General features: G+C 37.9%; 1 protein-coding gene across 1 annotated transcript in view; it reads right to left on the bottom strand.

The window, feature by feature from the left end:
• CPQ (carboxypeptidase Q) overlaps nucleotides 1-15,575 on the bottom strand; it is a 147,796-nt gene that overhangs the window by 97,557 nt on the left and 34,664 nt on the right. The gene's annotated exons all lie outside the window — the stretch shown is intronic.

Raw genomic sequence — 15,575 nt, 5'->3', positions numbered from 1 at the left:
GTATAAATATTTATTGGACATGAAAATACTAAAAAACAGTTACAGAGGTCTTGCAGGAGCTGTTTCAGAGCATAGATAGAGCTGCTTATTGAGTGGCAACAGTTCAGGAAATTGTTGCTCCCAGTTGTTTACAGCTAAACCTCAATGAAAGGCTGGTGCCTCTTCCCATCAGCTTTGCAGGTCAGGTGACCCATAGCTCACCTTTGAAATAACGTTTGCCCTGAAACTCGGAATCTCTTGTGCCATGAAATACTCCCTGAGTGGGATAAACTCACGTAGACTTATAAGTTTAGATCCTTTTTTCCATTTTTTTTCTTTCCCTTTGTTGGAAAAAAAGAAAAGGCACCCCTTATCCCCACTTTTAAACTGCAATAACTTGCTGCATATGTTTAATATTTCTTTGAGTGTTTGGGGATAAACCCAGCATGTTAATCAAGAGACTTTCCAAACAATGTAAAATAAACAACAGACTGAAAAAAAAAGAGAGGTGACAACTTCATGTACTAATGTTAAAAAAACCCAAACCCTATGTTCAGCGACTGAGCAAAAACTGTTTGTTTCTACTCGTTTTAAATGAATGCTTTCTCCTATATCTTCTGGCAAGTTTATGTCTTAGTATTAACATGCTGTGAATGCTCAATTGCAGTAATTCAAGTTTTATCACTGATTTCACCATCCCTGTTATTTCTCAGAAACCCCTAAAATTGTATTTGTTTCTCCAATTTAAGCAGCAACTATGTATCTTGCAGATGCTCCATCCTGATGTTCCACCACAAGTATGGATAAGGCTTCTGACAACTCACTATGATTCACACGGGCTTATACACCTCAAGTGAATGAACACTTGCAGGTACAAAATTTACCCAGCTAGCCCAAAAAATAAACCTTGAAGTCACCCAGAAGTTCCATTTATATGCTCAAACTACTGCTTTGCCAAGATTACAAAGGTAAACCCTCCTACCCAACTTAAGACCTATTGGCACAGGCAGGCAGAGCCAGCAACAGCTCAGATGATACCAGGACCTGGCAGGAATGGATGACTGTCCAAATGGTTTCTACAAAAAGGGAAATGGACCCTAAGCATGATCACTACAAAGACACAAAGCAATATCACAGTACTGTATATTCCTAATGCTACAAGGCAAACTCACATAGAAAACATTTGTGGCTGACCCTAAGCATCCTGGGATGCACCTGATTAAAGTTTACATGCATGCAAAACATGCCATGTGTTAAAGTATATCATCAACATAATAAACTGCTTAATAAAGTGCCAAAGAGCACATTAAAAAAATCTAAATAAAGCAAATTAAGCGCCTTTTATGCAGAGATAACCAAGAACTAGAAAGGCTACTGACCATATGGCAAGACCTGAGCAAGCATTAACTAAACAAAATAGAAATTACTAGCAGACTCTGTGTGTAACAGATAGAGAGAAGCATTCCTGAGTTTGGCTCAAAACAGGGCAAAGAGGATGTAGTTCAGGATAAGCAGGAGAAAGAATTTTGTGGGGAGGAGGGTGGTGGGGAGGGATGACAAGGAGGATTTTTTTTAATTGAGTTTGAACAAACAAGATTTTGTGACTATTATTTCAAAAGAAGAAGGATCTTACTTTAAAAAAATCAAACTCTCTCGCATTTACCATTCCTTGCACCTTGAAAAGAGAGTAAAGCATCATATAAAAGCAGCTATAGAGATCACAAAACAACCCTGACTCTGAATCAGCATTCAACTTTACAACATTGGTACCTACAGGCAAGCAAGGTGCACCTCTGGCATTTCCACTAACACCTGGGAGTGATATCAGCATCTGCTGCTTCAAACACACACTCTCTCTGAAAAATGCTGTCATCCAACAAAGCCTAAATTAATTCTGCAAAACTTTAAGGGTAATTAGGCCATTTAATATATGATATCCCCAGTCCAACACCATAGTTTGGTGTTCAGAAGAGATGGTAAGTAGTTCTTCCACTATTTTTTATTTACTTAACAAAAGCACCTGTTTTGATTTTAGATCTAATGAATCACCTCATATCCATACTTAAACTATTAACTGAAAACATATTAATGTTAATACAAACTCATCATTCTTGTTCAACAGCTGACAAGATTCAGATAAATAAAGTGGTTGAGTTTTCCTTTTTGATAAACCCCTAGATTTCACATCTTGGAAAAGTATTTAAGAGAAGTGTCATGGTATGAATAACAGCCGAGAAAATGCTCAAAAAAAAAAGAGCACATTTTCTCTGTTAAAAGTACATGTCAAATGACTAGTAAGAAACAGATGTGTGTTCTATCTTACACGGAAGTGTAAAGGGAGGCTAAAAAACTCAAAAAGCAGCTAGTTAGTTTCTCTTCTGAGTAAAACAATCAAATGTGGAGAAACTAAAAAATCTGGATGAAAAGATGCGCTGCTGGTGTAAGGTCAATTCTAACTCTTGTTACTGTGGTAGCTGACCTTGCATGCTTCATTACTTTGTTCCTGCACTTCCAACCCTTATCTCTGAGATAAGCTGAAATGCCCAGGGAAAAATGAACTGTGTAAGAACCAGTGCTTCAAGCTAAACTGGATGCTCTGATGGAAAACAGATCTCAAGTAGAAGCCTTAGGAAATGATAGCAATCTCCTAAAGGAAGAAGTAACCACAACATTACAAGAACTCTAACATGGCTAAAAGAAAAAAAAAAAACAACAAAAAATCAACCCAACCAATCAAAACTTGATTATACAAAAACTTAGAAAGATTTCTTTCAGCCATAATGTGTATACACACACCCTCAATGCACCATTCTTCACATCAACCTCAAAAAGCAATCTAGAGTTGGGAAATATAAAATCTGTGTTGCATAAGTATTGCCAGTGTTGTCTTAAGTTTGCTCATTCAGACAAACACATTACAAGACTAATTACATATGTGACCACCTATTTCCTACAGGACCCATGCAAAATTCACTGTATGAACCACATGTAAACTAAAAATTCATATCAGATCAGCTAGTTAATATTGACTTAAATAATAAAATACACTCCTGAATGGAACCACGACTACATTAATCACCAGCTATACCCACAGCAAGATCACAGCCTTAACTCTGTAACAGGCTCACATCTTCCTCATACTTTGCTTTTGTTTTTTCACTTGTGTATTCTACATATCACAGAAAACCCTCTCATCATATACGAAGCTTTACACTTTAAAGGGAGCGATGGAACATACTGTAGCAGAACAGAAGGGAAACTAAATATCTTGCTCTGACAGTTAGCTATGGAGAGTAGCTATTCACGAGTGCCTCATGCCTGTAATTTTCTCTGCATCAGGAGCAGCATGGCAAAGCCTGAACTCCATGCAAGTAAATCCCCTTTTCCAGCACCATAAAGTCCTTACAAAACAAAAGCTGTCATTGTGCGCACTCCAACTGTGTATCCTCTTCCAAGATTCTCACCATTATCTGGATAGAAAGGCCAGACTGTAATTGCAATTAGTCAAAATGTCAAAAGTATTGTTAATCTTCTCAGAAGAATTAGGTCTATAAAAATAAAATCAGTACTATTCCCCATTTACAACCACTTGGCAAAATATAAAAGAAATAAATTCACCTAATTTTGTGTTTCTGTCATCATTTGTCCCAAGATTTGCTTACTTTGCTTCTTATATTGTCTTTGTAAGATTTGATTTCTTGGTTTACAGTAAGCTGAAAAGATATCAAGATTATCAAAGAGGAATACACACAGAAAATTTTAAGAAACTGCAGAGTAAAAATACAATAAAAATTGAATTAAATAAAACAGTAGTCTGTTACCAAGATTAGAATATCTGGAATCCAGCCATACAGTGTCTCTTCAAGATTTCTTTGCACCAATCTTTAACTGATGCAGCATCAGCACAAGTGTAATGGAGTGTAAGAAAGGCTCCAGAAGCTACCAGCCTTACCAAGGAAAATTCCCTTTGAAGAACACAGCATTATTCTGTTACCACAGGGACTCCATTTAAATTAACATTTAGAAAACTGCTAGGCATTTGATAAAAGGCTTTACCAAACAAGCACAATAGCCTTGCCATAAATACACATGTCTTAAGTTACAGAATGTAACTTACACACATATGTTTGTATTTCATTATAAAATTCAGTAACACAAGCACCAAGAGAATTCTCCAATAAGTACAGAATTTTTAAAAATAGCATGGATTAGATATGGTTTGCCAAACAGGAAGCAGAAAACAACTCTGATTAGTAAAATGATCAACTGAAGTTCAATGAATTCTACCCTGGAACTATCCAACTTCTGGGAAAGTAGAACAGCTTTCCAAGAATCTGTAGGAAGTTTGCATCAGCTGCTCTTCAACTGAAAAAGAAACTTGCTGGATCTTACAGACACGAAGATGACTCTCCAGCAGCTGACATCTTGAGGGAACTATTTAAGTAATACACCTGTTTGGCCTCCTTCTGCTCAGTACAAATCACCAAGCTCTGTCCTTTTGTGTTTACATCCCTGCCTTGTGAGAATGCAGCTGCCTGCTGCACGCTACCATAGGTACATTAGGAGAGGACACTATTAGGAGAGTACTCCTGGAGCAAACGCCACTGACAATCCTAATTGCCAGCAGCTGCAAGGATTCTGGCTTCATAGGCTTTGTTTTCCATTTTTTTGTTGAATTACTAGCTTCTCAGCCTTGAGCACAAGTCTTATTTATATTTTCAGTGACTCTCTCTACCACCACAGACCAATGCGCACACAGGAAATATTCAGAAAACCTCACTGAGAACAGATGTTATATTTTATACCTAAAGGAAGAATATAAATAAATACAAACAAACAAACAAGAAATCAAACCCCAAAACGACAACCCCCCCATTTTCTTTACTTGGAAAGCAGCAAATCAGACAAAGAGGAATCACAAGGCTAGCACCACAAAAGCAAACTGAGTAAGAGCTAGATGTCTAGAACACTGACCTGCTGTTCATACCTTCTCCATTTAATGATGTTTTTCATTATTATAATTAACTCTTACATCAAAATCATCATGCACAAGTGGGTGTGAAGAGTCATTAGAGCTTTCAGGGTACCATATCAGTCCTTCCAAGTCTCTGATACATTACAAATAAGGAGTAGCAGAGAGGGTCAAGCTCTCCCACACACAGGCGTATACATACACACCAGAAACATGAGTCTGCCCTGGACTGAATATAATACATCATGGGGCAGTACAGGGAGGTTCCTCCTCCTGTCAAAAGATGGTCATGGTAAAGGGTAACGCTCAGCCAACACTCAGAGAGTTGAAGGAAAAGGGTAGGGATAGAGGATATTGGTCTTACCACCATAAAACTTCTCCCTTTTAATCAGCTGACCACTGAGGTAAATATAGGGGAGCAAGGTCTAAAAGGAGACAAAAGAAAGTCTCAAATTCACAGAACAGGGTATGGATGGTGCTTTTCTCCTTTCCTTCTTTCTCTGCACAACACACCATTCAGAATAGTATGTTCTTTGGACACTATCCTCCATAAAAACTGAACTTACCTTAAACTCATATGCATTTAGGAATACCTTCTCCCTCCAATAAGGTGTGGCAATGCAAACGAAGTCTCACGAAGATACATTTTTGAAGTGTAAAAAGTAAGACTTGAGTATCAACAGGAATACAAAGGTAGTCTAGGAAAAAAAACATAAGGTAGGAATGGGAGTGACAGAGGGTAAACATGTCTCTGGAATCAGCAGGAGATAAAACATCTTAGTACCAAAGGCAACTATGTGAACGGATTAAAGGGGAGAGTTTTTTCAAGTAAAGAACTAGACAGTAGAATAACATAGTTACTGTCACCTCAGATAGCATGGAATTAAATCCCAGAAGTAAAATAGAAGAGAGGGAATGAAGAAATCTAGTAATCTTTTCTTCCATTTATGAGTACAACCGTTTCCACTGAAACATTTCCATTAACCTCTACAGAACGGGGTGGGAGAGCAGGAGAGAAGACTTAAAAACCTAACCGAATGTGAAGAAGAAAGAGAAGGGACTGACTGGATTCAATTTCAAGTAGTGAGCAAACTAAAAGCCACTGCAAGACACCTGTCCAGGTGAGCCACTCTATTTTCTGAAAAAAAACCTGAAACTCAGAAACGTCTTCACTACATAAATGCTTCTTTCACTCCCACACATCTAATTACTATAGAGTATTAAACACCTTTTTGATGTTCTGTTAAACAATCCAATACTTTTGCCATTCAAATAAAAAAGAGAATAAAAAATATGTTAGTAAAAACAATACAGAGGGGTTTACCACTTATTTTTCCTCTCAACTGAGAGATTTCAGTAGTGTCACTTGAAAGGGACTGCTTTAACTTTACCTGATTATTACATTTGCCTGTTATCCAGTTTACACATTATACAATTACACTTACGCAATGTAAAATGCAATATTAATGACTAAGTGATAAGAAAACTTTATCTAATAGTGTATTACACTTATTTGATAAAATCATTCTCCAATAAATGGTACATTTTTATTTCCAAAATTCAGGCAAGTCTTGCCTATCAGTTCAAAGTTACAGATACCCTGAATTTTTCATTTTTGAACCTGAAATCCACTGTAAGCAGAAACGTTCTTTTTAGAAAAAGAATGTATTTTTAAAGTTCATTATAGTATTATAACTCCAATGAACAACTAAATATTGAGCAGCCCAGCAAAATGTCATGCTAAGTGTGAGTGTTCTTTCCCCAGCTGTATTTGTTGACTGTGGCAGATTCTCCCAAAAGCTTCATAATCTACATCAGATGAAATAAAATTCCCAATAGGTATGTATTTCCTCTGAACAGCTCCTTTCCTGGCAATTAATTGTGTCTGGGAAACGAAGAGTGTCAGGCTGAAAAAAAATTTAAAATTTCCAGTGCAAGCCATGGTTGAGAGAATGATTGAATAAATTCTGGGGATCTTCCCGTGCTACACATTTCTTTGGGAGCATGCAGGAAAAACACCTGGTACAGAGCAGTTTTCATAAAGAAATTAATGTAGGGGTTTTCTGAGAAAGTAGTTAAGTCTTGAGAATTCAAGTAATTTTCCTTCCCCAAAAGGAAAAGAGAAATTTCTGATGAAATGCAACACTTTCTCACTGTTTTGTTTTTGATATCAAGTTTGTTGTGCTCTTCAACATACACTGTATAGTCATACTGTGTTGCTTAATGTTTGATGGTTTGTGCTCTTCCCATTTAATCCTGGAGATACAGCAATTCCTTCATCATCTTCTGAATGAGAGAGAAAAGATTATTCTCAATTCCACTTTTGCAGTTTATGGGTTTCTTTAATATCTAATAAAGAGTGCATATGAGAGTCTGTGCTGGAAGAGAGATTATCTAAAACAATATAATTTTCTCTCATTTTCATTAGTTGATCCATGTTGCTCTGGAAAATGCTGTCAGAAAAAAGGGAGCAGGCTGGAGGCTGGTACAATAATGATCATCACTTTTACAGTCTGTACATAAATTAAAACACACCAATTATTTTGGACCTTAACCAAGAGATACAGGCACACAGCCAGTCAGATCAGATGAATTGTTGAGGTGACATGGATTTAGGGACATGATGAGATTCCAGACTACCTGAAAAGTGACAGCTGTGAGAATGCCAGAGCTCTCCAAGCCCACCCCTGGTAGCTCCAGGAGAAGAGAACTGCCAGAGAGGACCACAGGCTTCCCCACTTCCTCCTCACCCATGTGTCCAGGGTCTCACTCGTGTTCAGGCAGCCTCCATGAGGAGAGGCATGCAGCGAGTCACCTGCACTCAGCCTTGGGTACACCCCACAGCCTTAGGGCTCAATACAGGAAAAAAATGAGGATAACTTAGTGCAACACTGCAAGACAGTAACAGAATGAAGTGAGAATTTTATTCCCAATGTTCAGGTGCTAAGTAGTTATTATTCCCCCACCCCCAAAGTACACTGTGCAAGAAAATTATCTCCCTGATTGTGAGTGATTAATGTTAACACTGAGACCATGTATATAACTTCATGAATAATATTAATAGAATTTTTTTTAAAAACTATACCTACTTAGAAAGAAGAGTTTCATATAATTTTTAGAAGCAGAACTGTGTTTTACAAGCTAATACACACAGGCTGAATTACCTTGCAGCTGTCAAGCTAAAATTTCTTCCTCTAAAATACTCTATGCTACATTTCTGTGTAAGTGTAGTGGAGTTACTTAAATTATTCATTGGAAATTGTACTTGTTTCAAATCTACCATGTCTATAAACAGATACTAAATTATACAGAACTCAAATGAGTGCAATTCGTAACTATTTATCACATAGTTTAAAGCAAGTGTTCTGTAAGTGCAGCCCAAAGATCACCTGCAGTTTGCAAAGCCTTTGTACACTCAGCTCTCAAAGTGGGCTTTTAATAATTTCATCTACATGAAGATAAACTTTCACTGATTTGCAGGTGAATCTTGTGATGTAGCCCGTACACTGATTAATAAACAAAACTCCTGTTTTAAGGGGACAGTGCTTGATCCTTGATCTGACCACTGAACAGTTCACCTGCAATGAACAGTTGATGATTGATGTGACCCAGGATACACTGCAAATCACACAGCAGCACTTCTTGCTGCCAGAGCTATGAAACTGTTGAGCAGCTCTGCTGAAAAAATGCTGATAAAACAACTTCTCCTTGGAAGGTCATGATTTGTCAAACATTTGGGGGAAACAGACCTGTCTAGAAACATCCTTATGAAACCCTGACAGTAAGACTGTCCAGCTCACAAGCTCCGCTCCCTGTTAACCTTTGGAATGTCCTCCTGAAAAACTCATGTGGAGGTGGAAATAACAGTGCATTTGTGGCTAGAATTTCTGCCACAAACATATCTGGACTAAAACTATACAAAACTAAAAGCTTCAGACACCTTATGTGGGAGACCCTAGAGGACTGAATGGAATTCTCCTTTTCATTTCTCAGGAAATTTCCACAGACAAGCGTCACCTAGAAGTCTAATGCTTTCCAGTGGTGTTCTCCAGTTCTTTGTCATCTTATTGCAATTGCCAGGATTCTGGCAAACTTTCACTAACTCTTAAGCCACTCCATTAAGTAAAATCAAAATAGTGAAGGAATAAAAAATACCACTCTATGTGGGAAGGGTTAAAGGAATCCATCACTGATTGTCACTCAGAAGTACCATACAAAGATTTGCATGACTCAACCTAATTTTAGACCCTGAAAAACAGTTACACTTCTAAAAATATAAGTTGCAGCTGCACTTGTTATTCCAAGTAGCTCTGATAAAGTTTTCTCATGGGTCTGCCTATTCACATTGCATTTCTGGCAAGACTGAAATGTTAGCATCCTCTCAGACACTGCAGCACACCATTTCTGTTTTCCTAGATTGTCAGCATTATAAACTCAGTAAAAGAAGAGGGGGAAAATCCCCATAGTTTTGTGGAGGTACAGCCTTGGATGGCCTCTCGGATGAACTTTACTGCCCAGGATTCTGGCTGCATCTGGACAGTGTTGAGTCCCTTCTCAAGGTCTTCGAGCTTGAGCACAAAAGTACATCCCTCTAATGGCCTTTATGGAGATGCAGAGCATGTACTCAAGTTGCCTGGTCCCTTCACATAGTTTCTGGCACTCCAGTGCCCCCCCAACTGCAACCTTCTCAGAGCCCCAAACTGGGAACCCTGAAAATTGTTCTTTCCTTCTTTAGAGGCTGCAGATAGAAATACTCAGAGGGAGACACAAACTCTCCTCAAAGAAGGATCACAAACTACTTCCTGAAGAGGTGCAACCAATACACAGATTACAGAAGAATAGCTAAAACCTCCTTACATCTCTCCTGTGAATTCACTCTTTCCAAACCTCAGATTTTTGGCAAAATCACATCTGAATCCCAGAACCTGATCTCTAAAGTTCATGTTTTTCTTGATGATATAAAATTGTTATTAAGGAAAAGCTTTTTATTTTTTTGAAATTCCAGCTCCTTTGTGCTCTTGTCAGTGTTGTTCAACTCTCTCACAGTGAGTTATTACTGAATTGAATTCAAATCCTTTGAGTTACAGTCAATAAATTATTTTTAAGCATTTACATTTGAAAATATGATATTCCTACATAAAAAACTGTATTTTCTGTCATTCGCGTCCTGTCAGAGCCGTCCCACAGATCTGAATCTCAATCTAGCAGAATTCAACACTCAAACTAAAAAACCTGAGAGAACCCCATGGTTATATAATGGATTATTTATCAGCAGTAGTCACCCACTGCTACATGGTAATACAACCATTACTTGGTTTTGGCACACACAAATTGTTGCAGAATCTACTATTGACTATATAAACACAGTTTAGAAGAGCTGACTTTTAATGTTGTGTTCTTTACAGTAAACAATGTACAATTGTTATCCTAAATTAACATTCAAAAAGTACTAATACTTCTTATAAACAGGGAAAGAGAGATAATACTGTGAACTGCTGAAGATCCCACAGGGGCACAAGGCAGAGTGATGAATGGAACTTCAGAACCCCTGGGTTTTGTTGATTCGCATCATTATTCTCCCTCATTTGATACAAGTATCCTTTGTTCTTCAGTGCACAAATGTCTAGAATCAATCTGGATTTTTCAGAGCTAAACAGTACATAGTTTCAATATTTCTTGTTGAGGTATTTTTGTGTGCTTCACAGTCACAAGCAAACTAATGTGAAGAAATCCAAACAGATAAATGTCAGAAATTATGTGATACCTTTCTGCTCCTTATTCTTAGAAGAAAAGTTCTTTTGCATTCACAATGGATTAAAAAGCCATGAAGTGCAGTCAAAGCTTAATCCTGCTTAATAATAATAATAATAATGAGCAGAAGCATATAAAAGACAACCCCTCTCTGTTTCACAGGGTATTTGCAGTATTCACATTAGACAGCCAAGGCAGAAGTACTGTGAATAGTGACCAGGAAATAAAGGCAAGGTGAAACAGTTTAGCAGAAGTCACAGACCCTAGTCACCTAACCAGCTAATGGAAACAATCTATAAACACCGAACAAGAGTCAGATTTAAAAAGCAAAGTTGGAAGAGAACAAAGTTACAGCTTTAGGTTTGTACCACTGTCCAAAATATAGAAACAAAATGAGAGAAAGTATAAGATGCCTGAAGGAGTGGACAACAGGCAAGTAATCAAAGCTGGCATCACTGGCAGAGCAGAGACAGGAGTTGGCACCTCTCATTTAATAAACCGGATGGAGAAGGATTTTCACCATTTAGCCCTACCCTGCAGGCAAGACAAAAGCATTAGTATTTGATGCAACAATATGGACACAATAAGAGAAACGCAGGTGACTGATTGGATTTGAAGGGGAAAACAAATCTGGAGAAAAGGATTAAAGTAATTGAAATGGTTACACTTCTGAGGCACAAGACCTTGCTTCTACAGGGAAGAACCCATTATTACTGTTGGCCATCAACACCAACCGACATCTAGAAGACAATTCCAAACAACTGTGGAACAATTGGCTCTGACTTCCTAAAAACACAAGTCAAAATTTGTGTGCCATAAACAAAGGGTTTCATCATACAAATAGGTCTATCTAATCATACTTAAATGTCTGACATACATCATAGCAAAGATAACACAGCAGGGTGAGGCCATCCTATGGGAAGACAACACCTAATGAAATAACACAGAAATACCCTACCATATGGACAAGCCACAAGTAAGACTGTGGGAAGAGGAAGAAACAACAGAAACAAGAGGCCACCTGCCCTCTGAAAAACAGTGCAAGCATTCTTGTAAAGAGAAATCATAGTATGTTGGAATAACATACACATTTAATCACATGTTTTAGCAAACAAGGCAAAACAAAATGAGGAATTTGCATTTCCAAATCCTCTGCATTCCTGGGGCATTAACCAGAGAGATTGTGGGTATTAACAGTTGACTAGCAATCAAATATATTTTAAAATTGGCACCCATATTTGGTTGCTTGTTTGTTTTACATAAGTAAAAAGCTATACATTGAAATAAAATTTTATATTGTATACATGCACATAAATCCAGCCAAAGTCCCTGCAAAAATCTGTGTTCACTTTTGGAAATCAGCAGTAAACTTTGAAAAGAATACTTCAGGTGCTTTAGAGCAGATACAACATGTTTCCTAAATAAAACTGCAATATATATAGGGTGAAATGGTTCTGTAATATGTAGATAAATTTGAGTAACACTGTCAAATTAAGAATAATGCCAAATAGATTCAGAAAAAGTATCTTGAGTAATACAGGAAGTAGAAACAATACTCAGTGGGAAATACAAACTGGAAAACCATGAAAATAATGGAAAAAGACATGTAAATAATAAAATTGGAGGGGCAGGTAAATCTTTACAGTAGACCTCTGTACAAGCTGTTTCAGAATTGCCCGGACCAAAATTTAAAAAGTGAGTTGCTGTGTAACTTGAAAGTAGTCCTAGAATACATGAAGAAACAGAGGCTTTCCTCTCTCCCTTTAAAAAAAAATTTTGTTTCTTTTTGTTGGTTTTTTTAATTGTTGTTGTTGTTTAAAGAAAAAAGGAGAATATTAGGCTACGACACCCCAAACACCAATTCTGTAGCATTCTGCACAAACATGCTGATACTATTCAATCTTTTCCAGTTGTCTGGGGACAAATGCTCATGTGCTCTGGATATGAACACTGCAGATAAAGTCCACAGTTACTGCACTTTTAGAGAAGAAACATGAAGAATTACAGAGAAACTAAACAACAGTCCACATACTTCTCAGATCTTATCATCAGCTGAAAATACACAAATTGCTAAACTAATTCACTGGCACTGTGTTACTCGGATCCCTCTCTGTAATCTTTATCTGCTTTTGTGTTGTCAGGTTTTCCTTCAATCTACCACATTTATGGTCATCACATATAGTGAGACACTTGGTGTAATCAAGAAAACCGAATATAGCGAGAACATTAAAACAAACCTGAAATTGATAGGTCAAGACATTACAATCATGTCAGAGGGTTCTGAACTTACTAATAGGGTTTTCATAGGCACCCCAACTCATACAGACTCAGAAGAGATTGGCAGCACCAAAGAAAGATGGAGCTGATTAGGGAGAAACAGGAAATTACGGTAAATTGCTGAAGTTCCTGGTGCTCAACCCACAGCAAGCACAGCTGTTACTCCTTACAGACCAGGGCATGAAACCCAAAACTTGGCAGTTTTATACACTCAGCATCTTAATATACATGACCCAGTAATGCAAAGGTGGAATAAACCTTAGTAACTTCAGAATATGACCAAACCCAATCAGTGGGTGCTCATGATACTCAAACAAGATCAGAGTTAACCATGATATGAGTGGTCATCTAGCCACCAACAAAATGTATGACTCAGTAATGTGAGGAGAGTCCAGAAGACAAGAAAAAAACCAATGGAACACTACATTGATAAAGATTTGCCTTGGGAAGTTATTGGTGAAGAAGCCAGGATTTCAATAGAGCTGTTATCCTCACATCATCTTTCTAGATAACAGAGTCTATAAAAAAAGATTTTACTAGTCCTTTACCTACCTCTACCAAAGTTACAGGACACTGCTTGTATGACTAGACACTAAATGGATGAAACTCTTCACAATTACACCATATTCCTGATCAGAAGGAGTCAAAACTAGGAGGAGGTAGAGAAAGCTCTTGTTAGTCTCATCAGCATTTTAGTGACTTTGTAAGAAAACAAATATGCCAGGTGTATGAAATTACACAGAAACTGCAGATATCACATCAAGCCCCGTCTACTGGAAAAAACCTCAAAACAACCAAAACACAGAGTTATGCAGTTCAAAGCAAAAGAAAGGAAAAAAGTTTGGCAAAAGCTAAAGAGAAATTTGGACTGAAGAAACATCTACAGATTTCTCACTATTATGAAGTTACCTGAAATTTGACTCCTTATTCGCTGTGGAAATAGCAAGAACCCCCTGTACAACACGATAATCTCCTAAAACATAGGCTCCATTTCTTCTAACAACATCTAAATTATCTTTCTGACAGCTAGGATTTGCCCAAAAATGAGCACAAAGACTGCACTGAAGAATTCAGTCTGGCATGTTGACCTTAAGGGAACATAGGAAGCAAAGTAAAAATTAATGAATTGTCAGTCAACAACATTTACAGACATCCTGGAGGGAAAGCCTCTAAGTGCAGGGCAAACACCACAGCACACCACCAATTCATACCTCTAAGGGCAGCAAGACAACATGCACAGCACTGAAGAACATAACTAGAATCTTTCCACAAGTTCCCCAGAGACTTACAAAACACAGGCTGCTCTTATTTCCTCTTGTTAGACCCCAAATAAGGGTTTTATCCTTGTTTCCTGCTACCTTAGTAGAACAGGAGACAATACTGCTGTATCCCATTGCCACAGGATATTGCTTTAGGACAGTCTCTCATTGAGATGTTTCTTGTGATCAATTCTTGTTTCTAATCTAATCCCATAAGTGAAGAGTGTTCAGAAATAATCAGTGGCACTTCCTGATTTCTTCAGTCATGCTACGTCACTCCTGTTGCATCTCTGCAATCATCACACGGCTTCCTGCTGCCCTTATGCCTTGCACATTCCCCAAGCCTGTGCAAAGCAGATGGAAGATGCTGCCTACTCAGCATGCCACTGTTTCCCCTCTATGGACAGCAGAACGAGTCACAAGAAGAAAGATTCCTTCGATGGTAGCAAAAAATTTGGTATATTGGCATTCATAGTGGAAGCAGGGGCAGACCAGGAGGGAAAGGAGCCTTCTGGGCTCAGGACACAATAGGAAGATACAGTTTCAAAGACAGAACATTAATTTTAAAGGTCAGATGCATCTCTTTGCTACTGAAACAAAACCAAAACCAAACAACTAAATCAACCAACCAAACAGAAAAACAAATCCTAGTAAAACTACTGTATCATCCCAGAATTCAGAAAATATGGCAGAGCAAGAAGAGGAAGATGAATCTGTCTGTAACTATTGATGTGAAGAAGCCCTTACTTTTCTCAGACATGGAGTTTTAGGGAGAGGAAGATCATCTCCTTAGCAAGCAATTCTCATGTCTGGAACCAAAGGCAGCAGACCAAGCATTGGAAGAGGTGATGTGGTAAGAAGCCCCTGTACTAGCACCGAAGAACTGAAAAATGCCACTAATGCACACACTTCATCAGCAAGATTGAGAAGGGAATGACCTGTCTAACAATCAATGAAGAATACAAAGGAAAACAATTTATATAAAAAAAGGTATACAAGACTATACATGGTAGGAGAAAATAAATGAAGTGAAATGAGGTTACAAAAAAGGGGAAATTAAGATAATGGAAATGCAATGGTAAAGAAATGGTTTTCAAATTCACATACATTCCATGAGATGATATACCAGCCCTGTGCCATATGTACTGACATGGGCCACCTATGCAACCTAAGTCATAAATCTTGAGTTGCATCATGCCTTTCATGACTTCAGCTTTCATCCAGACAAAGCTTTTGATTGGAGTTACTGGAGCTTCATAAGCTGGTGGTATGTCTTGGCCACCTGTAGACTGAAGAAGGAGAGAAAAAATGCAGGAAAATACTTCAGGTAAGAATAA

Source organism: Coloeus monedula, assembly GCF_965178545.1.
Source record: "Coloeus monedula genome assembly, chromosome: 1".
NCBI lineage: Eukaryota > Metazoa > Chordata > Aves > Passeriformes > Corvidae > Coloeus > Coloeus monedula.
Note: the sequence above shows the minus strand (reverse complement) of the source record. Positions and strands in the feature narration are given on the sequence as shown.